The 27,945-nt window shown below is 45.2% G+C and overlaps 1 long non-coding RNA gene across 2 annotated transcripts; it reads left to right on the forward strand.

The window, feature by feature from the left end:
* Window positions 1-74: 74 nt before the first annotated feature.
* Window positions 75-27,945, forward strand: LOC132656432 (uncharacterized). Of its 2 annotated transcripts, none has more exons than XR_009594178.1 (3): window positions 75-799; window positions 8,378-8,514; window positions 27,798-27,945. It is a non-coding gene; the product is annotated as an uncharacterized LOC132656432 (long non-coding RNA). The 2 variants fall into 2 exon arrangements; XR_009594177.1 differs by lacking the exon at window positions 75-799 and adding an exon at window positions 7,018-7,166.

A 27,945-nucleotide genomic window follows, 5' to 3' on the forward strand; every position in this document is an offset into this window, starting at 1 on the left:
GCGCTTGGGTCACGTGATTCGCGGCGTCCTCTAAGCTGCCAGCGTTTGCGCACTCCGAAGGCGGGGGTGGGTGTGGTCTAATAGGCAGGAAGTGACCTGTTTGGGCTGCGCCAGGGGTAACGTGCGGGTTCCTCTTACGTCAGTTCCGCTGTGTGGTGGGAGCGGCCAGTGACCCTCTGTTGTGGGCGTTGTCCTTACGTTCCCTGGGCGTAAACTCGCGAGTCTTTCGTGTCAGCAGTAATGAGAAAGATGGAGAATGGGCTGAGCGAGAAAGCTCACGCCGCCCCGGCACCGGGGAGGCAGAGGCTGTTGGATCTGAATCTGAGGCCAGTCTGGCCTGAATAGCAAGTTCCACACCAGCCAAGGCTCCATAGCGAGACCTTGGAAGTCGAGAGAAGGGAAGTTTTGTTGTGTAGAAAATAAATGTAGCCAGTAAAGGTAGATGGAGTGATAAAGTGACCATTTGGGGTGCTTACACATTACCCATAGAAGCTAGAAGTCTTGTGGTGAAAGGAAGTAGAGGAAGGGCGATTGTTTCCAGAGTTAGGATGTTCACACAAGTATGAAGTATCGTATTCCACAGGGAATAAATAATTACAATGAAAAGTTGGCATTCACCTAATTATCGGCTTCCGCGTCACTAATTGTGAGACAGCCGTACTTTATGCAGCTCTTAGTGAATGTCAGCCTGAATGACTGACACCTGTAACGGAATATAATCAAGCCTTCCAGTTTAAAAGAAATGCACGCATAAAGAAAGATGTAAATGGCCAAGAGCAAAGAACCGCAGGTGCAGAAGGTAGGATGCTCTTTTGATTTCAATTATTCAAAAGAGTAATGTAGTTTTAATGAGAAATATCTCCTATCGCCTTGGACTTTTGAACTCTTGTTCCCCAGTGCTGTTTGAAGAGGTTTAGAGGAACTCTCTGGCTGGAGAAGTATGCCACTGGGGCAGGTTTTGAGAGTTTAAAGACTCACATGTCATTTCTAGTTTGAGCTTCCTGCTTTGTGCTTGCGGACTATGATGCCAGCTCTCAACAACCGCTCAAGCCACCATGCCAGCCTGTCGCCTCTGCCCTGACATTATGGACTCACACTCCAGGACCACAGCCAAAATAAAATCTTTAAGTTGCCTTGGTCATGATCTTTCATCTCAGCAACAAAAAAAGAAGTAATGTTAAAGGTAGTGAGGACTGTTGTAGATCAGGAGCTGAAAAGATGGGCCTGGTAGTGGAGAGTGGTGGCCCACACCTGTGACCCCAGCACTCAGGGAGGCATCCTGCTCTACAAAGTGAGTCCAGGACAGCCAAGGCTACACAAGAAAAACCTGTCTTGAAAAACGGGGGGAAAAAGATGGGTGTGGTGGTGCATGTGTGTAATCTTAGTACACCAGAGGTAGGAGAACCAACTTAAATTTGAAGACTGCTAGGACTGGTGTGTTCCAGGCCTGCCAGGGCTACATAACAGGAGCCTCTCTAAACAACTAAACGAAAAGAAAAATAATAATGTGCTGTGTAAATTTTGATTGGATCTTGATTTTTAAAACTATGGCTGTAAAAGTTGTGGACAAGCCAGGCAGTGATGGTGTGCCTTTTATCCTGTTATACCTATCAGAGGTAGGCAGATCTCCGTGAGTTCGAAATTAGCCTAGTCTACAGAGTGAGTTCCAGGAGAGTAAAAGCTACACAGAGAAACCCTGTCTCGAAAAACCATAATAATAATGATAATAAATTGTGAATAGGCTAGGCTGTTGATGTTAACACACAGGTGGTGTGTGTACTGGCAAATGCAAGGTCCTAGCACTTTCCCAACACACACACATAGACAATATTAGATGGTGCTAGGATTACAGTTACTTAGGGGAAAGGTCCATGCTTAGGTATTTAAGATACCTTCAAACGGTATGGTCAAAGTACTATATTATATAGCTGGGTGTGGCGGCACACACCTATAACTTGGTCAAGTTATGATGATAAGGAAATTGAGGCTAGCCTCAGGTATGTGGTGAGTTCAAAGTTAGCCTTTGAACTAAGGCTCATGTTTAAGGCAACATGAGACTCCCTTAAACAAAAATTATACACTATTCATATATTGAACATACAAATATATGCTCATATATATTTCATGTGAGTATTCACATGAAATTAAAAAGCAGACTGCTTACAGATAATTAATTAAATGGAGACTATGTAACAGTTCATGGGACTGACCTCTCAACTTTTTTATATATTTGATAATTTTCAAAATGAAAATATGGGGGAAAGTATTCATAGCCTGGCTAGAATAAATTTTGAATGATTTCCTGTGTGTGTGTTTGTGTGTATTGGTAATGATGGAGGAAGAATGGAGGGGAAAGTGGGCAATTACTTGGTAGAGATCACATCCAAAGGCCTTCTAGGTTTGTGTGATCTGGCTGGCAAGAGATCACAGCCAAAGATCTTTTAGGTCTGTGTGATTCAGCTGGAATATAAACACGCCTTTAATTCAGGAGACAGGCAAGCAAATCTGAGTTCAGCGCCAGCCTGGTATAGAGTAATTTTCAGTGAAAGAAAAGCTTAGGTCCAGGCATGGTGGCACAAGCCTTTAATCCTAAGCAGTGAAGGTAAAGTTAGTTTGCAAAAGGAAACATCTGTGTTTGAAAGTGATGTCTAATTGAGTGGCAGAAAACATGAAAATCGGAGAAGATTTGACAGAATAGGATACACCCAACTCTCATGAGAGAGGACAGGAAAGCTACTTGAGGGACAATGCAAAGGGAGAGAGGAGGCAGGTTTACCAAGACAGTAATAGAGACGGGTTGCAGAGAGAGAACTCAGGTGAAGACTGAATGAGCCAGAGAATGAGAAAGAACCAGGAGATTAGAGCAGATTGCTTGATTTAGCTGGAAGTTAAACAGAGTAATTCAGAGGCCAACAGAAAAGCCAGATTGAATCAGTCAGCTGGGAGAGGAGTTTGACACAGAACAACTACATTGAACTAGCCATCCCAGAGCTCAGTAAGAACAAGAAAGGGTGAGCTTACTCAGCAGTAAGTCTCAGAGGCTGAAAACATTCTAGGCCTAAGTTAGACTGAAGCTAGAAGCTTCCAGGACTAGGCCTAGGTTAGCATACGGAGGCAGTGAGCCTTCAAGACAACAATCACCTCAGGAGAATAAAAGTTCCTTTTACAACAGACAGAAAGTGAGATTACAAGTGTATATGTGGTCCTCACAGTCAAAGACAGCAGAAAAGGTGGCAGGATAGATGTGCCAGTGAAGGCAATGGTCACCAGAAGCTCTTTGAAGGCTAGGAAGAAAAGTATGAATACTTGGTGGAGGGAGTTACTTAAGATGGTCTTTGACTTTCTTTTTAGCCTTAATTTTTTATTTTATGTACACAGGTGTTCTGCCTACATGTGTCTATACCACATGTGTGCCGTGCTCAGAGATGCCAGAGATGATGGATCTCCTGGGACTAGAGTTATGTGGCCATCTTGTGGGTGCTGGGAATCAAACCCCAGTACTGTGGAAGAGCAATCAGTGCTCCTAACTGTTGAGCCACGTCTCCAACTCTTTAAGATGTCTTTGAAAGTGGAGTTACAGGCGCTGAAGACAAGGCTCACCCTCCAGTTAAGAACTTTAGCTGCTCCTGTAGAGGACCCAGGTTCAATTCCCAGCAACCACATAGCAGCTCACAACTATCTTTAACTCCAGTTCCAGGAGATCTAATACTCTCACCACAGACATACAAGCAAAACACCAATGCACATTTTTTTTAAAAAAGGTGAGTTACTGTATTTCTCTGTATCATAGCTCCTGGGAGTATTCTCTTTGCCAGTGGGCATTTCCCATGTCCATATACAGGAAGCTTATAGCCTCCTTCTCTTAGAGCAAAGAGGGAAGAGAAAGATACTTCCCTTCATTTTACTGCACAATGTATAACAGAACAACTTTTTTTTTAAAGGATTATTGCTCCAATAAAGCACAGGTGACAGTGGGTATATGCTCCCACACATAGAAAGAGAAAAGGGAGCCATTTGACTTTTTTTTTTCATGTGTGTATAGTGCTTTTGTTTGTGATTGTGTGTGTCCATCTGTCCCTGCATAAGGGGTGATACCCATACAGCACAGCACACATGTGGAGACCAGAGGAGGGCCTCACCTTCCCCCTTGAGACAGTTTTTATTCACGGCTGTAAGCACCAGGTTTCCTGGCTGGTTCATTAACTTGCAGAGATCTTCCTGTCTTGGTCTCCACTGTTGCTAGAGAAGCATTAGGAGTGCAGATTTGCTGCCCTGCCCAGTTTTTGCAGGGGTTCCAGGGATTGGAGTTCTGGTCCTTGTCCATGACAAATGATTTACCCACTAAGCCAGCAGACTGTAGGTCACATACCAGATATCCTGCATATCAGACATTTACATTATGATTCATAACAGTAGCAAAATTACAGTTATGGAAGAGCAACAAAAATAATTATAGGTTGGGGCTCACCACAACATGAGGAACTGTATTAAAGGGTCCCAGCATTAGGAAAGTTGAGAACCACTGAACTAAGCAATCTCACAATACCATAGCAACTCCTAGTTTTACAAAAAAGCAAAATGAGCTTCAGAGTTCCACCCTTTCAAGACCAGTAGCCCATAATTTGATGTGGCCATATATTTTACCGTAAATAAAACAATTACTAGATATGTTAATATTTTAATATTCCACTAGATGGCAGTCAGGATCCAGGCCTTATCTGATACCTGATTGTTTTGTTGTTGTTTGTTTTTTTAACAAAACAGCGATGGAGCCCTGGTGTAGCAACATTGCCAAAGGGAAGTTTTGGGAAGATGGAGGAAGGGAAAATAAAGAAGCATACTAACTATAGCTAGCATGGCTAGTGCTAACCAAAAACGAGCAACTAAATGGTGCGTGACTGCGAACTCGGCACTCAGCTCGCCACTGTTGAATGCGCTGTGATCCTTCAACACATTTTGCGAGTTATTTCGTTAAACCTTTCAGACACCACTTCTGGTTGACAGCTTTGTGCTGTGAACATGTGGCTCACTTAGACCCTCATACACTTAGGAGATGCTTTCACGTACATTCTTACCTGTTGTAACTGCTGCTCCTGAGAGGCTCTCTGTGGTCCTGGTGGGCTTTTCACTCATATGTCTAAGGTCACTGGAGAGTGAGCTCGGGAGACAGGGAGTAGTTGCTCTGGGAGCCCTATGGCTAGCCACCACCCACCCTAATCCTGTGAAGGTCCTGACTCTGAAGGAGGGTTTGGGCAGAAGATAAGGGTATGCACCACAGGAAGCAAGAAGGCCATTCCTGGGTTTGATGTCTCTGATGTAAGTTTTGTCACAGAAGCTATCCACATTAGAAACAGTGAAAGCTTGAGCTGGAGAGATGGCCCAGCAGTCAAGAGCCATATCGCTCTTGGACAGGACCTGAGTTGAGTTCCCCTGCATCCATGTCAGGCAACTAGAAACCTTCTGTAACTCCCTGACACCCTTTATGGCCCGCCTGCTCAGGCACTGGCACTCACGTGCATATACCCTCATTCATATAATTAAAAAAGAAACTGTGAAAGACACCCCTCTCGCCATCTTTCCCTTGAGTTACAGTTGAGGGGGCATGGCTGTGCGCTTCCTGCAGACGATGCTCTTTGCTTCACCACAGTCTCTGGTCAGTGGCAGACTGTAGAAGAGCTTGCTTATGCAGAAGCACCTTAGCTGTGAAGATGAAGCATTTTCTCCGTTGAAGAATTTTCTTATTTTTAAACATAATTAGTGATTACCATTTTTGCTTTGTTTTGTTCTCTTGAGGTGGGGCCTTAATGTGTAGCCCTGGCTGGCCTGGAACTCACTATGTAGACCAAGCTGGCTTCAAACTCCAGAGATTCTCCTGCCTCTGCCTCCTGAATGCTGGGATTAAAGACATGTACCATCTCGTCCAGTCTACGACTGGTGATTGATTATTCCAGAACACCAAAAGTCATGAGAGTGAGTTTTATGTTTTAGAAGGGGTGAGGAGCAGTAAACATTTCCCCCAAATAGCATCTTTACAAGTAATAAATGTACCATTTATTTAAGAGATTTTTAAACTTTCGTCTGGCTTTAGCTTACCTTTTATCTTGTTATCACTGATACTTTTTACTGATTTTTCAGTTTCAGCTAGAGAGATTGTCCCCACAACTCTAGTGAGCCCTAAAAGTCTCTTGCATGCATTCCTTCTCCTTTTCTGCACAGTAGGCCATCAGCGCTTCATGCCTGTCCTGATGCTGTAACGTAAGAATGGGAATCCTGACTGTATCCCCCACGTTTGTCTGTCAGATTGGCCTTCTGGAAACATCAGTTCTAGACATGGTTGCACCCATTAGGCACCTACTCACGAGCCCAGAACATAGGACATCAGTGATGTGACTGCAGACTTAACACACACAAGCAGCATACTTCATGTGCAGACCTGTCCTCCTCCTTTGCCTCTTACTACCTTTCTCTGATGTATGCTCTACCTCACCTGCCTTTTCCCACTCTGCCTGAAAGAATATCCTGAAATTCAGATGGGCAAGGCAGCCAGTGTACCGAGCTTCAATGCTTGAGTTCCCACTTGTGCTCCCTGGGGAATTTACACTATTCAAGCACACTCAGTTACTAGCATTAGAAGCAGGCCCCTGTAGGCCTCATGCATGGGGCAGTCATCCCACTGCCTCCCCTCAGCCCCTGGCAAGGTTTGCTTGGCACTAGTGGAGACTCGGTAACCTATCTGCTTGGAATGAGAACTATTCTTGGGAACACGAAGGAGCAGCAAACATATTTCACAATAGTGAATATTCTAAAGATCCCTTGTAATTAGCCTTAGATATCCCTAACACTAGAAAATACCAGACCTATAGTAAGATAGAAAAAGGTAATGTTTTAGGCATCTTCATGACAACCTCTGGTTGATCCTACTTACAGCTTGTCTCTTGGCAAGCAGTTTGAAGTGGTTTTACAATCCTGTGTATGCTGGAAAGGACATGGACTGGAAAAATGAGGACTGCAGGAGCAGCTTGAGTCACTTAGTCAGTACATCTCTAGTTTATTTTTCCGTGTTAGTGACTATATGTCTAAGATTGATACTTTCTCCATAGGTCAAAGGAAGTAGGGCCAATTAACCTGCCACCCAGCAGGACAAACTCCATGAGACAGGAAGTGATGTAAGTGCCTGGTGGTCTTGGGTTCATAGGAAGCCATGCTCATTTGCTGTCTTTTGTTGTGACTTGTAAAATGACCAGGGTCAAGTCACTTTACTTCTTTGTGTCCCATAAAACAGAAAAATATGAAAATGACACATTGTCCTATATTCTCATGAGTTGAAAATTTAGTAAGTGCTTTTAGCAGTCAGTCTATAAGCCCAGATGTCATGGCTTTTGTTGTTGCTGTTGTTACTGATAGAGCTATTTTTTTCTTTTGTGCATCGTTCTTAGATATAGTTACTTTAAAATATTATTATATAATATGTAATATAACAATATCTTAAGACATTTAATAAAATATTGCAAATAACATATAATAATATTTTAAGACAGTGTCACTATATACCCCAAGCTAATCTTGAATTTTTCGCCCTCAGTCTCCTGAGTGCTAGAATTATAGGCATGGGCTACCACCCAAGACAACCTAGACTCTATTTTATAATCAAAGAAACACATGTTGCCATTCTTGTCTGCTTCAGAACAGCATGTGATAGAGCCTTTAGTCCCAGCATAGATACCCCCACTCCCCAGCGGAAAGCACTTCAGCAGAGAGATGGTAGCCTCAACAGGCCTGTTTCCTCGGTAATGCTGCCTTGCTACCACCTCCAAGACCATGATTCTTGGGTTTATAGAAAGGCTTTTTTGTCTTCCAGGATGGACCTAGTCCATAGACAATTACTCATTTCTACCCCCATCTCTCTCCTCTGAGTTTCTAGGTCAGCACAACAGGGCTGACTTTTGTTATTTCTCTGCCGGTAAATTCCTGTAAGATGGAATTCCACATACGAAATCCTATCTTATTTCCCCTACTCCCACCCCACTACCAGGGACCCTGTCTGCTCCCAGGTGTGGGCATCTGGGGTGAAACAGGAAGCTCAGAACTCCTTCTTGCTTTCCACAGAAAGGAGTGGTCAGTGTGCAAAGAATTTCTGCAGCTACTCTTCCCCTCCAGCACCCATCTAAAATTATGCCAATTCATCCTTGAAAATGTAGGAAAAAATGTGACTGGTATGTTTTAGATGCCCCCACCAAAGCTTATGTTGAGTTTTCATTCCCGTGGTAAGCAGTAAGGAGCCGGGTCCAGGTGGGTCACAGCAGGTGCTTGGATGGCAGGTTTCTATCCTCAGGAAGTAATGACATCATGAGTGACGGCTCCACTTGGTCTATTGTAGAAGCCAGTTTAGCTCTCACTATTGGATGGGCCCTTCTCACCACGTGATGTCCAGAGTCACATCAAGGTTCTGCAGAATCCCACCAGCAAGAAGACCTGACCCAGACCTTGAAGTTGGACCTCCCACCCTCCAGCATTGTGAGTTTAACAGATCGTTACCCTTCATAAACTAACCAATCTGGATTATTGAGTTAGGTAGCAGCAAAAAACAGACTGAGCTAATGATTTTATTGGACTTCCATTAACACATACAACCAAAGATGTCAATAAAAAGTTGTTAAAGAGGACCGGAGTGATGGTTCAGCACGTATGTATAGCCCGGCCAGGGTGGTGCACGCCTTTAATCCCAGCACTCGGGAGGCAGGCCTCTGTGGGTTTGAGGCCAGCCTGGTCTACAGAGCAAGTTGTAAGACAGCTAGGGCTACAAAGAGAAACCCTGTCTCAGAAGAGGAGGAAGAGGAGGAGGAGGAGGAGGAGGAGGAGGAGGGGGAATAAATCGTTTCCCTAAATTGCAGGGAACTGCACCCCTCCAGCAGATGCTCCCTTGCCAGAGAGTGATGTCATCTGTACTACCCTGAAGACCATGTCTCTTCTCCAGGGCCTGTGATTTGGAGGACAGAAGGTTCCTGTTGGTCTGGGGATGGCCTACAGGACCTAGGCTTGAGCAGCCCTGACTGTGCAGCAAACAGATTGAGCCTTCTCTCCTTCTTTGTCTCTCAGAGCCAAAAGTTGAGCTGAGATTATCACTTCCACTCTTGCCTCTGCTCAGCCTATTCTCCCGGCTTCAGCCTTGACTCCCCTCCTGCCCTTCCTTCCAGCCTCTGACCCTACATCTCTGTTGGCTGTTGCTTCATATCCCACTGTGGTCTAGTTTCTTCTGCCACAGCACCAAAATAAATGTCATACTCAATGTCACACTTTGACATACTTTTTTATTTTTTTAATTATTTTTGTCATTGATTACAGTTTATTCACTTTATATCCCAGCCCTTCCCAGTCCTATACTCCCTCCCTCTTCTCATCCCTTGCCCTTCCCCTAGTCCACTGATAAGGGAGGTCCTCCTCCCCTTCCATCTGACCCTAGTCTATCAGGTCTCATCAGGACCATCTGCATTGTCTTACTCTGTGGCCCAGTAAGGCTGCACCCCCCAGCCTTACTGGGCCACAGAGTAAGTAAGATCACCCACGGGGAGGTGATCTTCTGAATCTTTTACATCTTCCATATGGATATGGCTCTTGTGACATTAATCTCTCCTAGACCTTAACTGTGGGGCTTCCATCTATAAGACCTTGTTCCTCCCTCACCAAGATGTGTTCTGTGTGTGTGTGTGTGTTTTTGTGTGTCTGTGTCCATGTCCATCTGTCTGTCTCTGCTGTCTCTCTTCCCATCCCCCTCTTTCTTAGGCATGGTGTATGTTTCTGTAGTTGGTCTGAAACTTGCTATATAGACCAGGGTGGCTTAGAACTCACAGAGATGGGCCTTAAGTGTGCTGACATTAGAACTGTGTGCCACCAAACCCAGCTTTTTTCACTCTTAATTCAAGCAGCTTCCATGCTCATTTAATTAAAAAAAAAAATTACTGAACACCTACTCCAGACTCTGCTCTTTTCTCAGCACTGGGGCACAGCATTGAAAAGGCCATGCTTCAGGGATCTTACACTTCACAAGGGGTGAAACTAGAAGTTTTAAAAGCAGATCTGTAATTTTTAGCAAATAAGTGTCAGAGAAAAATGAAAGAGTAAAGAGAGAGCTTGTGGAAAGGGAATAATAGATTATGTTCATTTTATAGCAAATAGTCAGGAAAGTATAAAAAAAAATGAACGAAGGTAAGACCTGAGTCAGAATTATGAGCCAGGTAGCTGCTGGTGAAGGCCAGACTGGACAGAAAGGTCAGCCAGTGCAAGGCTGGGAGGTCAGATCACCAGTTTCTGATAGGTGAAGTCTGAACGGCCTAGGCGCACATGGAAATATCAAGATACACGAGGAAGATGATAGAGTGACAGACAGACAGACAAATAGATACTTGAGGAAGAGCATGTTTGCTGGAAGTGGGGAGTAGGAGAGAGACAATCCAAGATTTAGCTTAATTCTGGCTAGATTAAGTATCAGGTAGCCACTACAGGTCAAGCAGAAATATTAACTATGTACGTGAATTTATTCTGCCAATATTTATTAAGAACCTGGACTCCCATAACAGCCAAGTGCCTCACATTGTTTTAAATGTTATCTACTGATAACAGTGATGAACTCGGAGGAGAAGAGAGTCCACAGAAATCAAACAGTAAACAGACAGGACACGGTGAGTTGACACTTGGGGGAAAGGCCAAAGCAGGTCTGGAGCAGAAATGGCTGCTGAGGTCCAGAGAGGCAAAGAGGTGGATGGACAGGAGTTGAACAGGACTGAGCTGAGCCAAAGCTTAGAAACAGTCTGGGAGTCTTTGGTCCTTGATGGACACACCAGGTATATCAGGTGTTGGGTTGGTGCGGAATCTGCCATTGCAGTGTTTGGTGACCTTTTGGGGCCCAGGTGAGAGGTTACATCCTTTCCTTGGTCTGCAAAGTCCAGTAAGTTTACTCATATGGTTTTAAGGTTCTCATGGTGTGCCCGTGAATCAGTTCATCTGGCGGCTCCTTTTCTGGTCCCAGGAATGACTCATTTGTCAGCGTGACTAAATGGTGGTACTGTGTGCAGTGTGCAGTCCACTGAGGCTTTCTTCCTCGAAGTGAAAGCCAAAACTGCTTACAAAATAGAGCTTGTTAGGGCAAGGCACAGCCTGAAGCCACTGCGTGTCCAAAATGGGGTAACGAAGAGAAGGGTATCAGCTGACCCAACATTAACTGTTCATTAAACAAATGATTTGGAGCTTTCCAGAAGAATGTAATGGAGACTGTAATCTATATATTAGTCATACAGTGGAGATCACAATCCCAAATCACTGCACAGTCATAGAAAAAAAACACACAAAAACCCTGCGACACAGATACATCCAAGAGAAAAGCAAACCAATGGAGACTGACTCTTCGATGATACACACGTTGAAATTAGTTATCTTAACCTGACTGCAGTAACTTTGCTCAAGAACAGGAACAAAACTGTTTTCATCATGACTGAACAAGGGAATCTTAGCAGAAGATCAAAAACTGAAAAAATAAAAAGAAATTCTAGAGGCAAAAATAAACTTGAAAAAGCGATTCTCACTTTTCTTAGCAATGTGTAACTGACCATTCCTCTTTGCATTTTAATTTTTTATTTGAGATTATAATATAATTGCAATATTCATCTCTTCCCTTTTCTCCCTTCAATCATCCCCATGTGCCCCTTCCTGCTCTCCTTCAAGCTCATGGCCTCATTTCACATTAACCTTTGTATTTTATACCACTTTCTGTTGAACAGTGTTCATGCCTATAATTTCTGTTCTTTGGTCCTTGCTTCTAATTTTAGAAATAAAGGAATCAACTTGATGAGCTTCAAAGAAGATTGAGGTTGGCAGATGAAAGAGTTAGTGAATTTGAAACCACAATAGTGGAGGCTAAAGAGATGGGTCAGTGGTTAAGAGCACTGACCGCCCTTCTGGAGGTCCTGAGTTCAATTCTCAGCAACCACACAACAGCTCATAACCATCTGTACTTACTGAGAACCTAGAGTCACATGTTTGTTAACAGTCAGCTCATATTGGTTTAGCTTTTATGCAGATAGATAACAATGATGAACTCTGTAGGAGAAAATAGTTACCCTCTCTGGTATGGAGGAGAAGATGAAAGTGGACACTCATATACATAAAATACATAAATATAAATAAATATTTGAAAACACATCAATAATCAGAACTGAAGATAAGAGATAATTTGACCAAAAGAAAAATAATAGCACCTCAGTGACCTCTGGGTATCAAAATCTTAAACACGTGTTAGTTGCAATCCATAATTAGGAGAAAAAATATATATTTTTTTTAATTAATGATAGAGCCTGAAAAATTTCCCAGCTTGGTAAAAGACATAAAATTAGACTCAAGAATCTTACTAAATGCTAAGCAAGATAAACATGTTGGAAACTCTACTTGGACACATTTTGCTGAAACCATTGAAAGCAAAAGAAGCTAAAGACCTTTAAGCACATGTCAAAAGTGAAGCTGGAGCTGGGTGTAGCTTGGTGGTAGAACTGTTGCCTAGCTTATGTGAGGTCCTAGGTCCAATCCTTGGTACTGTCAGAGGAGAAAAGGGGATTGATTGTCCTGCCACCCCACAACCCCTTTGTATGTCTTTTCTCAGCAAAGGTGCCACCTCCTGTGCCCGCCAAGCAGGTACACCTGGGACACCCTGGTCTTCTCTCTTTTTTTCCTCAGCAGACCCAGCTCCAACAGCTACTGCTGAAATTTACTCCCTTATTATCTGTGGCATGGGAGCCTCCTAATTTGTCACCTGTTCTCACCTCCTTCCTGCCAGAATGGTTCTTTTAAGCCCCAATTCTGATCCTGTCGCTTTTCAACCTTGTTCTGCGGTTCTTCTGACCCCCATCCCTTCGGAAATCAAGTTTCAGCAGCTTAACGTGCCACGGAAGTGTCTTCCAGCCCTGGGCCCCGCCTGTGTTCCCAGCCACACTGCTTTGGAATGAGCTGAAGGAGCAACCTCTGTGGAATTTTTGATGTTGATAGGTTTGGTCCCCCCCCCCTTTGTTTTTTCTGACTAATTTGTACTCAGCTCAAGAGCCATGTCATTTTGGAGAATGTCCCTGAATATGTCACCCTGGAACTGTATGTCCTCTCTGCTCCTCAGTGAGACTGTGACACCCCATGACACCTCATTCCTGCTGTGTCTGGTGTTCCATTGTCCTCTCCAAACATGGCAAATAGAGGGGATGGGGTTTGTTGAATGTATGAATGCCTGAGTGGGACAGAGCTGGAACTGGCTGCCCGTAGGGAGCCTGTGTGTTTCTTAGCCACTAAGTTCCAGACAAAAACATCCAGGTGGGAAGATGAGAAAAGAACCTGGGCTGGCAGTCTAGAGAGCAGAGCCTTGCACATGTGCCTAGGAATTCCTGTGACTTCTTCCTTTCTTTCTCATGGTCCTTCCAGACGACAGCCATCTCTTCCAGAGCTATACACATGGTCCTTAACGTGAAATACATGGAGATGGTTTCTTCTTGTGTCAGAAGCTAATTGTCACGTTAGTGCTCTCTGCAGTTTTCTTTGGACTAGCTCAGAGTTCTTACTTCAAAGATAACACAAGCAAGGCTCTTGAAATCTGGGAGAAGCACCACTTCTCGAGAGCAGTGGTTCTCAACCTTCATAATGCTTCAACCCTTTAATACAGTTCCTCATGTTATGGTAACCCCCCAACCACAAAATTATTTTTGTAGCTACTTCATAACTATAATTTTGCTGTTATGAATCATAATGTAAATATCTGTGTTTCTGACAGTCTTGGGCAAACCCTGTGAAAGGGTCATTTTACACACACCCCGAGGTCGCGACCCACAGGTTGAGAACCACTTCTCTAGAGTCCAGCCACACCATGCGTGGGGTGTGTGTTGTTAATCCCTCTCTTGTTTGGTTGCGGGGAGACTCCTTCATGGTTCACTAACCTGCAGCTTGTCAGCAGCAGCAATAGCATCAACAAAGCTAAGACAAGGAAGCAAGCCAGTTGCCAAGAACAGTGAGCATTTGTGGAGCTCAAAAAATCAATATCTGTCCATATATTCCTATGAATGGGGTCATCCATCAAAGTGAGTGGGCGACATTTGTCCAGCCTGGCTGGCTGAGCCAGGGCCAGATGAATCCCTTTCTGTGTTATCAGCGAAGCTGGTCCCTGCCTGGTGCTTGGCATGTGCCCTCACTGAAGGACTCTCTGCTCTGAGTCTTCAGTGATTGAATCCTAAAATGGAATCCAATCACCAGCCAATGCACCAACTTCTTGTCCTCTCGGGTCTTCCCAGCAGCCTTCCTAACCACTTCCGTAACTTCTGGTTCTGACTGTTGATCTTCGTTGGCTTTGAGGAAGAATGGCCACGCCATCTTATCTGAGAAGATAATTGGGTAGCGTGCAGAGGTGACCTCGCAGGGCTTTTCCACTCTGTGGGTAGGATTTTAGAAACAGGAGTGTGTGAAAGCCCCCGTGTTGCCTTTTAAAATCCCCCTGTGCTCAAAGAGGAAGCTTCGAGAACAATCTAGCAAAGTGTGAGGAATCTCAGAGAATGCTGATTCCTGGGGCTCTGGAGATGAACCTCAATTTCTGTAGCTGTTGGTTCAAAATGAGCAAACTTCCCTTTCCCACAAACTAATATGCCAGTGAGCCAGAGATCAGCTTGTCCTCTGACAAAGATGACACACGAATGTGACAAATGTTCCCTCTCTTCCCTCCCTGCTCATGCTGTGCCCTTCTGGCTACACTGCCCCCCCACCCCCGCCTTCTAAAGGCTTACTCATCTCCTGAGGCCCCGCTGTCTCCCAAGCTCCTTCCTCTATATTTGCCCAGTGGGGAGCTTTTCCTGTGAACTCCTCGGACATCTGTCAACATTTCTTCATTGACATTTACTGTCGATCTTCCGGGGACTATGCTCTCAGTTGCACACTCACTGGATGGTGCCTCTTAGCTGGCAGCGAGGTGTGCAATGCTGGCTAGGCAGCCGAACCTACTGGCTCTTCACAACTCCAAACGCCCAAGGACTCATCACTCTGGAGAACCACTACTGGTGATTAGGGCTACCCACTGAGGGGAGAGCCACTGCTCTCCAGCACTGAGGGGTCAAATGAGTTAAACATACAGACGGGCACCAAACAGACAAGCAAACCCAAGTCCTGAATGGTGTGTGTTGAGCAAATGCCTGAGCGGTCTAAATCTGGCTGCCTTTTGTAAAGTGTTAATGCCTAGTTCTAGTATTAATGCCCAGTTGATTAAGCTAGTTCTGTTACTTGTAGCCAAAATATCCTCCTGGCTGCCTTTCCCCTTATCTCTCTTATTTCATGTATCACCTGACAGTGTTCTGTCACCTGACAGTGTTAGAAAAGACATGAATGAATGAATGAATGAATGAATGAATGAATGAATTCAGTCATTGAATGTGTCAATATGCTGAGGACTGAGGGTCTAATACTGACTAAACAAATTTCCTGTCCTCGTGGATTCTGTGTTCTTGTGGGAATAAAACTTCACTTGCAGGTCAGGTCAACGTCTTCTCTAGATAAGCAAGCTTTATGCTTCTGCAATTCAAGTAGGTTCCTCCAATGTGAGAAGTTAGAATAGAAACCCTTGGCCACGGGTTCACTGTCCAGGAATTCACATGATTACCCGGGTAACTTTCTGTAGTTAAAGAAAAAGGAAATGACAGCTGAGATCTTGAGAAAACTTTGTCCCCTGAGCTGATGGCTCAAAGAAAAAGCTACTGTGTCCCTGATCTGACATCTCAGCCCTCAGACAGAACAGGGAACTGTGGGACAGGGCTGGGGACACAGTGTAAATGAGCAAGGAAATCGTTGTTTCTTTTTACTTTGTTTTATTTTAGTGTTTTGAGATAGTCGTGTAGACCAAGTAGGCCTTTAACTCACTATGTAGCCAAGGCTACCCATGAACAAAAACCACACATTTTGACAGAATTGGCACACCTGAGGCCAGTGGTCCCCATGTCTGGCTGTCATGACAGTCACAGGGAGCTTGCGATGTCAAGTTCTTGCTTTGTTCTAAGGAATGTCTGGGTTCCTAGGTGTTGCATTTCTTTTGTTTTATTTTTATTTATGTTTTAAGTACAGGCTTATGCTCCTCCTGTACCCAGCTCTGATTTAACAAATGAATGATACTGGGAACACAGGAAACGAATGGCCTATTTACTGTTAATGTTTCAGTCCGTGTGAAGTGATCAGGGAGGGAGCCCAACTTACGCCTACGACTTGTGTCTGTGGGAAAGCAGTCAGCATGAGGATGTCTTTACTTAAAGACCGTCCAGGGTCCCCTTAAACTGAGTGACATCTTCCTCAGAGAGATCTTTGCTTGGGACTCTTGTTTAAGATCACTCTAACACGTATTGTTTGCATAAGAGATGGGATAGCTCTGCCTGAAACACCTCAGGGAACAGCAGCTAGGAAAAGGGTTCACGCAGGGATGAAGAAGAGTCACCAGGAAGAGAACTGATGAAATGAAGGCAGATCAGGCCTACCAGTGAGCAGATTCCAAGGAGCATGGCAGGAAGGAGAGGTCAAAAATGGTTCTAGGCACTGGCCAGGGCCTTCAATCTGGGGAAGGTTCAAGAACTGTGAAACCTGGGCACTGGGTAAGTCAAGAGGAAGGCCTTTGACCTGGTCCTGACAGAAAGCAGCCTGATAAAGGCGACCTCTGCGCGAGTAGGAGGTGTCTGAGAAGCCTTGTGTGACACACCACACAGATGTTTTCCATCTTCTCAGTTGTTGAGGTCCAGCTTTACAGCACTTTCTGCAACAAGGTGCTGGCCTGAGCACTGCCAAGGGAGGGTCCTTGCCCTTAAGGAACTTATGCTTCAGCAGGAGGAGACTGTCATTAACAGCAATATTACCACCAGCTGTAAACGAATAGGATGATTCAGATCTGAAGACAACTATCAAGACTGACTAGGAGGGGCTGAAGAGATGGTTCAGTGGTTAAGCACTTGCTGCTCTTCCAGAGGACCTGGGTTCAATTCCTAGCACTCATGTGTCAGCTCACAACCATCTGTAACTCTAGTTCCAGGAGATCTGATGCTCTCTTTTGGCCTCCAGGGGCATACACATTGTACAGAGAAATATATCCAGTCTGAACAGTCATATACATAGAATAAAAATAAATGAATCTTTACAAATAATTTTTAAAAAGGGTTGAACAGGAGACACTTGTCAAAGCAGGGAGGTTTTACTCTCGGGAGGTGAGTTTGAGCTGAGGAAGCCATATGATAAGAGGCAGCTGTTCAAAGACTAGGGCAGCTACCCCAAGCAGAAGAAAGACTCCAAAGCAGGAGCAAGACCAGCCTGAACTAGGAACATGGAGAAGTCACTCTGGGCACAACACTGTGAGTGAGGAGACAAGGAGAGAAACTAGAGGGATGTGCCAAGGTGTGGCCTAAGCCTTGTGAGTTGGGACTTCATTCTGAATGAATGGAGCACTCCCAGTGTTGCTAAGACCTGGTTTTCCTTTGGAAGCATGAGTCTGGCTGAAGCGTGAGATCATACTGAGATAAGAGGAGTGGGGTAGGAGAGCACTTGGGAGAAAAGATAAGACATGGTGAACCAGGGTTGGAACAGTGGAAATAGATGCAGGGAAAGCAGAGTATTTGGGGCACACTGGAGGCAGAAGCAGTCAGAGGTGCTATGGGTTAGAAGTGAGGTGTGGGGGAAAAGATGATGCAAGCATGACTCATTTTTAGCCTGAGCAGTTAAATGAATGCTAGTGTCATTTACAAAAATGAGGAGGCCCTCTCTAGAGTAGGAAGGAATTCTTATTATCTGTCTCAGCTGTGTGAGACATCAAGCAGAGGTGACAAATGGCCATAAGACAGAGCAGGCCTGGAGTTCAGGAGTGATGTTTAGTCTAGAGATACTTACTTGTAAGTCATATAGATAGAGAGGGAAGGAATGAGGTCATCCAGTTAAAGGACAGAGGGGATACAGTACCAACAGCCCAAGCACTGCCCAGGAGAAAAAGAAGAATGAGGAGGGGCCCATGAAGAAGAAAAAAAAATCAGACCAATATGGTGTCACAGAAGCCTAGACACATGTTTCCAGAACAAGAGAGTTATTGCCTACAGGGACTACTGCTCACCTGTTGCCAAGATGTGGACGGAGACCTAAGCATGAGCTTTGATGAGACACCCCTGATAGGGTACTGCTTGATGGAGGGCTGAGGAGGACAACCACGTGCAAGAAAAGAGCCAGAGGAAGGACCCCATGGGTCTCACAAGGCTTCCTGGCCAGGCGGTGGGAAGTCCACAGAATCTGGGATGCTCTGGTGGGCCTGGCAGAGAAAACACATCATTTCCCAAGAGTTGGATATATTCTCTGTGTAGCCCTGGCTGTCCTAGAAGTAGCTTTGTAGACCAGGCTGGCTTCAAACTCACAGAGATCGCCCTGCCTCTGCCTCTGCCTCCTGACTACTGGATTAAAGGTGTGTGTCACCACCACTGGCAGGGTTTTTGTTTGTTTGTTTTAGTTTAAATTTACAGACAACGAGTCACAAGTCTTAAGTGACGAGGTTTTCTTTAAATTGAAGTGAAATTTACAAAAGACAGAATTAATCATTTGAAAGTATATAGTCCATTGTGTCCCGTACTTGTTCGGCCAGTGCAGTCACCTCTGTCTATTCCAAAGCATCTCTGTCTTCCTGGAAAGAGAGCCTTCCCCTTTCCTTTCTCCTTGCTCCTTAGCAGGCATGAGGCTTTTTCTGAGGACCCTTTTGTGTGACTTTATTTACGGGCTTATTTTGTATTGAGGTGCTAAAGGTTGGATTTTCGTACATGGTAGAAAAATGCTATACTCCTGAGCCGTGCCCCCAGTCCACCATGCCCTCTTCATGCCCCGCCCACCTCAGCAAGCAATGTTAGTGCCCACTATGATGTTTCATGAAACATAAAGTTTGTTTTTAATTTTTTTTACACTTTAATTGAGCGTGTGTGTCCTCGTGCTGTGGTGTACAGGTAGAGGTCAGAGGATAACTGAGTTTTTCTCTTTCTACTGTGTGGGTCCTGGAGATCAAACTTAGGTTGTCAGTCTGGACAGTGGGCTCTTTTTACCTGATGAGCCATCTCACTAGCCCAAAGTTCATCTTTTAGATTCCAGTAGCAGTGGAACAGATGAAGTAGCTGTTTCTGGAAAGCAGATCACCAGGCCAAACCACCCTGTGGTCCCAGGACAGTGGTTACCTAGGAGAAGCTGTCATGGAAGGGAGGAGGAGAGGGCCAGAGGCCTTGTGGGGTTCTGCAGATGCACTGTCCCTTGACCTGGCTGGAGGGTCCTGGATGCTCATGGACAGTTAATTTCCTTCCCATACACCTTGGAGGTGTACACTTTTCTATGTGTGTGCTTCAGCTGCAAACAGCATTATCAAGGAACCAGAGTCCTGAGCTTCATTTCCTGCGCTAGCTGTGTGATCCTAGATAGGTTATGTAGCATCTCCAGCCTGAAAAGGTCCTGTAGCGGGAAAGGACCTGTCTGTTTCACAGCGGCCTCTCCCGTGCGCTGCTGAAGCCTTGCTGAGACTTACAGGGTCCAAGCCTCTTTCCTGTTCCTCCTCTCCAGAGCTGACATCACTGTGGCCCCACATGTCACCAACAAGGCAGCTGTGAGGTTAATGACAGGGAATCCAAAAAGATAGTGATAATTAGGTGCTTAGACGTTCAAACATTGTTGTTATTCTGGAGAAAAAAAAAACCAATCAGCCGAATAAGAAAGTGTCATTGAGACAAACATTTATTTCTTCTCCCAGCATGGCTCCAGCTGAGAAGGTCAGGTCCAGAAGGCGAAAAGGTATTTCTGGTATAAAAGAATTTAGAGTATATTTTTAGCTGTCTGGGAGAAGACGGAGGCTTTCGGGAGCTTGTTTAGTTTTTTGTTTCTGTGGAAAGGCTAGCATGTAGCTCAGCTGGTACATTGCTTGCCTGGCAGTGTTGAAGCCCTGGATTCAGTCTCCAGCACTCACAGGTCAAGCAAGGGTACACAGTGCCTGCAATCCCAGCTTTTGAGAGATGGAGGCAGAGGGTCACAAGTTGGAGATCATCCTTGGCTCCTTAAGGAGTTGGAGGGCAGCCTGGCCTACAGACTGTTGTTGTTGTTTGTTGGAGGGGGAGGGTTGAGCCGGGGTCTCTCTGTGTAGCCCTGGCTGCCCTGGAACTCACTCTGTAGACCAGACTGGCCTCGAACTCAGAGCCTGTTTTACAAACAAAACATCAAAATAAAAACAAGTTTCTGTGTATGTGTAAGGGAAGTACATTCACCTGTTGGTAGATGTGGACATTTTATATGAAATGTGGACATTTTATATAAAAAGCCATTTTATATGAAATGGCTTTTTTTGTAATTTATGTAATTTTATTCTTTGTGCATTGGTATGAAGGTGTCAGAACTACAGTCACAGACAGTTGTAAGCTGCCATGTGGGTGCTGGGAATTGAACCTGGGTCCGTTGGAAGAGAAGGCAGTACTCTTAACCATGGAGCCATCTCTCCAGCCCTGGAATGGCTTTTTCAGTAACTTTTCCCGTTATTTTTTTGATACAGGAGCTTTCATTAAACCTGGAGCTTTGCTGTTTTGGCTGGAGTGCTTGCTGGCTTCCCCAAGGATGTGCCTTGTCTGTGTCCTCCCCACCCCACAGCACTGGAGTTGCTGAGTGCTCAGACTTTATGTGGAAGCCAGGATGCAAACTAATGTCCTCATGCTAACAGCAAACACTATACCTACTGAATCATCTCCGCAGACCCAAACCCCAAGTTTCCTGGGGTGTGTGGGAGTGTGTTTGTGTGTGCACAGGACAGTCATTTATTGTCTACACTATGTCACCTTGCTAACAGTGACTTCGACCTCTTTTCCTCCTTGTTGATGGTCACAAAAATGCTTTGAGGAAGCCTGGGCCCATCCATCTGTCAGGAGTGTGGTGTCTGGGATGAAACTTTGATGGTCTATAGAGCAAAGCAAATGAAGCAGCAACATTTTGTTTCACTTGCTCATTGCTCAAACACCAGAATTTAACCAAGCAAATATTCTCATAAGGTTCTATGTCCATGTTGTTGTGACATGGACATAACTACACAAGAAATGTTCCACCCAGTGCCTGGCATATAGCAGGAACTTAATAAATATTGGCTATTGGGTGGAAGAGGCAGTCCTTACAGCTATGAGAAGGGGCCAGGCCAGGCAAGACAACAGAAAGTAGATCTAACTGTGCCCCTTCAGTGGGCCTTTGGGAGCTCCTACAGCTGAGGACTCTTGGCCATTCTGCCTCCCCAAGACTTCCAGCAGGCCCCTTTAGCCTTCTGTGTGCTTATCAGCCTCCTGCCCTTGCTTTGGGCTCTTAGAATCACAAATAGCCTCAGCAGAGGGAATCAGGGGTTTTGAGTCTGCTTGTGCTAATGGATGGTCACCACACCCCCTGCCACCACAGCCGGTGACAAGGCCTTCAGCATAATGGAAGGCATTTGAGGATCTATTTTTCTCTCCCAGAGAGCATTACTCACCTACTCCTATGTGTCACAAGGAAGAGGAGCAGAAAACACAATAAACCACTAAGGATGAGTCAAATTTCAGTAGAGAGGCTCAGCTCCAAGGCAGCAGGCAGGCTGTTTCTTCTGCATTCCTGAGATTCAAATTGCAAGGAGTCCTGAACTCTCTGCTCCCTTCTCCCCAGGAAGGACACAAATGGAACTGAGCTCCATTGTGCTATTTCTGGGTTTGAGAAACAGGGGAAAGTGATGCTCTTAAGAGCTGGTTCCTTAAGGTCCCGGAGGCTGGATGGGGACAACAGGGAGGCTAGGCCTGGGCTTCCCACTGCCCAGCTTTTCTGCCTTTGTCGTTTCTTTCCTTGGTGCCCATGGGTTTTCAGCTGGCTATAAGTCTGATTGTGGGAAATGGCCCTGCACTCCAGCAGCACACTGCTTAAGGACCTCTCAGCAAGCAGTCAAACAGGCTGTATTCATTTCAGGGGAGGCTGGTCCCCTGCTCCAGGGTCAGAGGCTACTGCTGTTCTCTGACCAATCTGAAAAGCTTTCTTCTTAAGGTGATATGCGAGGTTTCCCCAGAAGGTGCCAATTTTATGACTATTTCATGTCTATTTTTACCCTTTTACATCATTTCTTTGTTTAGTAGAAGGATCAGAAGAGGCAGAGGCAGGTGGATCTCTGTGATTTCCAGGGTAGCCTGATCTACATAGCAAGCTATAGTTCACCCAGGGCTACCACTTCAATAACAATGATAATAACCAAACCAAACCAGAAAGAAGAAGATTGGGGTTCAGTTCAGCATAGGCTAGAGACAGACGCATATGCCATTGATGAATAGCCAGCCTCAGACTTGAATGAGGCATATCCTGGGCATCTTCACAGGCCACCTGGACAAACACCACAGAAAATACACATTCTGACAGAATTGGCACACCTGACGCCAGTGGTCCCCACGTCTGGCTGGCATGACAGTCACAGGAGCTTGTGCTGACAAGCTCTTGTGTTTTAAGGAATATCTGGTTTCCTAGGTGTTGCATAGAGTTCTCTATTTTAGAAATCTCCCCAAGAGGCTCTGATGACTACTGGCTTAGGGAACCATGGCATAGGGCCATGTTTTGACAGGAAGAGATCACACGTCAGCTACAGTACACTGGGCCACTCATTTATTCTCATTTATTTTTTTTTAATTGGTTGTTTAAGAGCCTGTCTCACAGAACCAGAACAAAAGTTGCTAAATTTATGGTCTAGAGACTCTGGATAAATATGTGCTACTCTTGCAGAACACCCAACTTTAGCTCCCAGCAGCCCATAACTCTAGCTCCAAGGGATTTGATGCCTGATTCCAGCTTCTGTGGGCATCTTAACACACACACAGCATACAGAGACATGGAGAGAGACAGACAGACAGACAGACAGACAGACACACACACACACACACACACACAGAATTTAAGAAATTAGCAACTTTATTACATTTAGTTATGTACTTATCTCTGTGTAGAGGTGGGGTGGCATGCAAGCCATGACTCATGTGTGGTGAGCAGAGGGCAGTTTGTGAGGGAGCTGGTTCACTCCCTCTGCCATGTAGATCCCAAGGATTGAACTCAGGCTTGGTGGCAAGGGCCTTTATCCGCTGTCATGTTGACAGACCCTAAGAGGTTTATTTTTGCCTTGGAAGGGGCTGGGCTTTGTGCAACAGCGAAGAAACGCTGAGAAGGTATCAGTCACTGGAGCAGCTATGATGGCCTCCACTTTCACCAATTAGTAAAGACAAAAGTCTTTCAGTCAAATAATACCCAGTCTTCACCTTGTTTGTGCTGAACTGCAAACCAAGGAAACCAGTTTCTAGAGGCAGCCCTTGGATTCCAGAAACATGTGGGACCTACAGTGAGTGTTTTAATACTTTGGTGTGTTTGCCACACATATTTCTAGCATGGGCAGATTTGTAGACACACTTTCCACATGTCCACATAGGCATTGCACACATATACACACACTCCACATTTAGTGACTTACACACTCATACCCAGACACTCAATGCACATTCAAAACACAACCCCTAACTCTACCCACCTACCCACTGCACACACATTACCCATACTCAGCACTGATGTACTCAACAGATACACATATGCAATAGACATGCTCAACACATACCCTCTCCCACACATTCAGCATTCAGGCAGATAGTCACACAGTCTCAGTATCTGTGATGCTGAGATTTCTTTGACTCTGTTGACTAGAATCTGGAAGGGTGGCAGCCTGTAAGGAGCCAGGAAGGATTATCTGCCTTCTACAACGTTGACTTCATGCCTTATCTGCCCAGAGACTGATGAAAAGGAGATAGGACAAGTGAACAGGTAGTTCCTATATGTGAAGATGTAACCCACCCTTTTCCTACCCACTCTCTACCTCCGCCTTTGATTATGGGAAAGCTGGCCCAGAAAGGTGACTCATTCATTAACCAGCTCAACAAAAGTTAATGTGTGCTATGACTTTTAAAGGAGAAATGGGTCATTCTGGGTTATCTCCCATAGAGCTTAGCAGTTCAGAGAATGCTTCAGAAGCCACCTGACCATGATGTTATAAACCCAAACCGTCAATGAAGAATCCCATTAGCAAGTAGAATCAATAATCTTGGCATATCTAAACTTAATTTGCTTTGTATCCGAGCTCTGACGTTAGCAGAATTCTAAAAAGAAAGAAAAGAAAAAGAAAACGAAATGAAAAAAAGGTCCAAGAGCATTCTGGATAATGCCATGTAAATGCAGAAGATCACAATGTTCTGTGTTCACTCCTGGCACGAGGTCTGGACCATCTCCTATGGCCGGAAATGCGCTGGGTGGAATGTACCCCGCAGTGGGATTCTGCTGCCGGAGGACTTGTTGTCCTTACTGCGTTCTTCACGGCGGCTGCCAGCCGCTTTCTCTTCTTTCAGCTCCTTTTCCCATTCCAGGCCTGTGTGATATTTTGATCCTCTACATTCTAGACTCTTGAGCATCTGTTGAGTATGCAAGTGTGTCTGGGGCACACAGGTGCTTCACTTCAAGAAAAGTCAGTGGAAAAGACTCATGATTTCTGTGAAAATTTAGTGCTTTCTGTTGCTTTTAGTTTTTACATTTAATTTTCTTTATTATCTTATTCCATGTTACTAGTCTACAACTATGGAAATTAAAACAATAAACAAACAAACCAGATCCATCACCTGATATAGTTTGAAAAAATGACACAATAGACATCAAAATGTAATTGTTTGAAAAGACAAAAACTATGAGAAAAGACTATAAAGTAGGGGGTAGAGATTCATAATACATGAATTGTCCAGGGAGGAGAGGGGAGGGAGGAGCAAGAGGTGAGGGGAGGGAGAAGCAGAAGAGGGAGAAGCAGGGGGGAAAGGGGAGGGAGAACAAAGAGGGGAAGGAGAAAGAGCAGGGAAGGGAAGAGGAGGGAGAAGCAGGAAGGGAAGGGAGGGAGTAAGGAAGAGGAGAGAAGGGGAGAGGGGGAGGAGCAGGAGTGGGGGGAGACGATTCAAACAAAAATGGATAAAAACCCAGAAACAGGCACTTGCTTAGAAGTCCTGATGCCTGGTGAACCTCACTATATCCAAGGACTGGGGACACAGCCCAGTGGTGGAGTGCTTGGGAAGCATGGGTCAGGGCCTGGATTCAGTTCCAAACCAAATCACCCTCAAAGGGAGCATTCGGGATAAAGATAGCATGCAGGTACTGTCTTCAGAAGGAATGTTTGTATAGGGATGGTGCACGGTGGGGTTCATTCATTAAATCTGGCCCCTTACCTAAGCTGAACTTCCCATAATGCCTCAGTGACTTAAAGGTTTCTGCAGCATCATTTGTTCTTTCTTACTGGGTCTTCAGTGTCCACCACATTCAGGCAGAAGGACAGTTCCCAGCCCCCAGGAGCCCTTTGACCCGAATCTTTTGTTGTTAGCCAAGCTTCCCCCCCCACTCCCTACCCCCAATGCCTTTGAATTCCATACTTTGTTCACTTGTGGAGACCCTCCTCATGCTTCCTCCTTTGAAGCCCTGACCTCATAGCACTGGCATTTAATTGGGTAGGGAGAATAGCTTTCTATGTTATTTTCCTAAACTTTTGTGCTTTTACTTGCTTTTTGTTTGAGGTTTACATGGATCCATTGATTTTTCTGACCCACTCAGGATCATTGCTATTTTTAAATAGAAGTGGGGTGTACTTCGTAAAAGCAATCGGAAACCCTCTCCACTGGTGAGAGTGATCTCCAGGCCACTGACAGCAACAGGGCCTGACACGGCAATTGGAGGGCCTGCACTCGTGTTCAGCAGATCTGTGGCCGGGCCTACCCGCCACAGCCTGTCCTTTTCCATCACTGCCTCTCTCTGCACCCTTCCCATAAGATCTGCGAGCTGATCACTGTCTAACTCACATGGGTGCTCTGAGCCCGGGCAGGGTTGTAGGCATACTTTAAAAAATATATTTTAATTATGTTTTTTTTAATCTTTTTCTTCCAGTTCCACTCCAATCCCTTCCAGCACCCCAGCACCAGGTAGGAGAAAGGGTTAGTGAGAGAGGTGTCACAGTTCTCTTTCTTAGCTGCTTCCTACCGGTCAGGGTTGTCGGGTTCCTTGCAGCCAGTCCAATCCTTGTTTCAGGAGATCTTCTTGTTTCACAACAGCAAGCAGGAACAGCATTGTTCTTTTCCACTTCACTCTCTGGGCTCTTGCAGTTATTCTCTCTCCAAAGTCCTCAGATTTAAACTATCCGCAGCTGACAAAGAGCTCCTCCCAGAGCCGGCGTGAGGCAAATAGTCTGCTATTGTGGACCATCCGAATCAGTTCCACATCCCACACCTGGGACCAAAACAGAAACACATTTCTATCCATAACCCAGGGTTGGTGGGAGTTGCCTTTCTTTCTGCAGCCAAGCTCCAGAAATGTCCAGAGTGTGGGTCACCACTTGGTAGCCTCTGGGTTTGCCCACATCCCTAGTACCATCACCACAGGGTGAGACCAGTCCGTCTCCATACGGGCTCACCAGGCATCTAACTGATGGAAATAGGACATGACCAGCGGGGCAGCTGTTTGTGCTCTGTAAGGACTCAACGTAAGCCACACAACCCAGTAGACCACCAGGCCCGATGCTCGGAAGAGGGCTGAGAGCTGGGGTGGAGGAGTTCTCTGCATCCGTGTTGCCTCCTCTTGGTCCCTTCAGTGGCCATTCCATACACCGGCTCCTGTCACCGATGACTAGAACAGCTCAGGATAGTCGCATGTGATCTTTCCTGTCTCTTGAACCCTACCAGGGCAACATATTAATACTCATGGGGAACATAGCTGGTATATGATATTAGATATTCTCCAGCATCCGGGGAACACACCACAGGACAGTCCTGCAGGAGTCACAGGTCGGGGATGCTACAGTCTAGGAAATTAATAATAACATGCCAGATTAATGCATCCCATGACCAGGTCAACTAGGATCCTTTCACCAAGGTCCTAGGAAACAATGGCAGAGAGGTTTAGAGCTTTTGGGGGGCTCAATGTTAGACATAAGGAGAAAAAATGGTGGAACATCAGACAGAGGGCAGGACTCATGTATCAACTGGCAAGACCAATCCACATGTTTTCAAACTACCTTATAAAAGCGAGTAAAACAAAAGATTCTAAACCCATTTTGAAGATGGATTAACTGGAGCTCCAGACTCCAGGCTTGATCTTCCTTCTTTTCTTTTTGTTAAAAAAAAAAAAAAATCTCATTTCTTCTAGTCTGAATGAGGATGACTTGGGCTTCTGGTCCTCCTGCCAATGTCTACCTGGTGCTGGGTTATGCCTCACTGTGGCGCTTTCAGTGTGATGCTAGCTGGACAGACCCCCAGGCCTCAGGCAAGCTGCGCCAGCACTCGGCCCAGCAAACTTCTTCAGTTCTTTACTCGGAGCCATGTAGCAGCCCCAGACCTTAAACTTGGATTTTTGCCACTTCATTAAGCTCTGAGACCAGTGTTGCGGTAGTTCAGGGAATGGAAAGTGAAGATGCACTGAGGCTTCTTAAAAGAGGTACTGTAATGGAACTCCGGGAATTAGGGTGAGAAGTTCCATTCTAGCAGGAAAGATGGATTAACAGAAGAAAGACTTAAACTTCCAGAAGGAAGTTGGTTTCCATACACGTAATTCCTAGCTTCTGTTTCATATTTTCTATGTGTTGCATCACTGCTTTAGGCAAGAGGAAACAGATTAAGAATTACTTCCCAGTTTTAACCCCCAGATTCCCACTTCTTTATGTGTTTCAGCAACTTCAAACACTCAGTCAAGCTTTGCGGCTGAGGACTCTGGTGAAGAAAGGAAGGCAAACAACATTTGTAAGAGGACTTACTGCAGATCAGGAGTTGGCAGGATAAAACCTGGCCTGCTTTCTGTTTTGTAAATAAAGTTTTATTA

The sequence above is a fragment of the Meriones unguiculatus genome, chromosome 1 (assembly GCF_030254825.1).
Source record: "Meriones unguiculatus strain TT.TT164.6M chromosome 1, Bangor_MerUng_6.1, whole genome shotgun sequence".
Lineage (NCBI taxonomy): Eukaryota > Metazoa > Chordata > Mammalia > Rodentia > Muridae > Meriones > Meriones unguiculatus.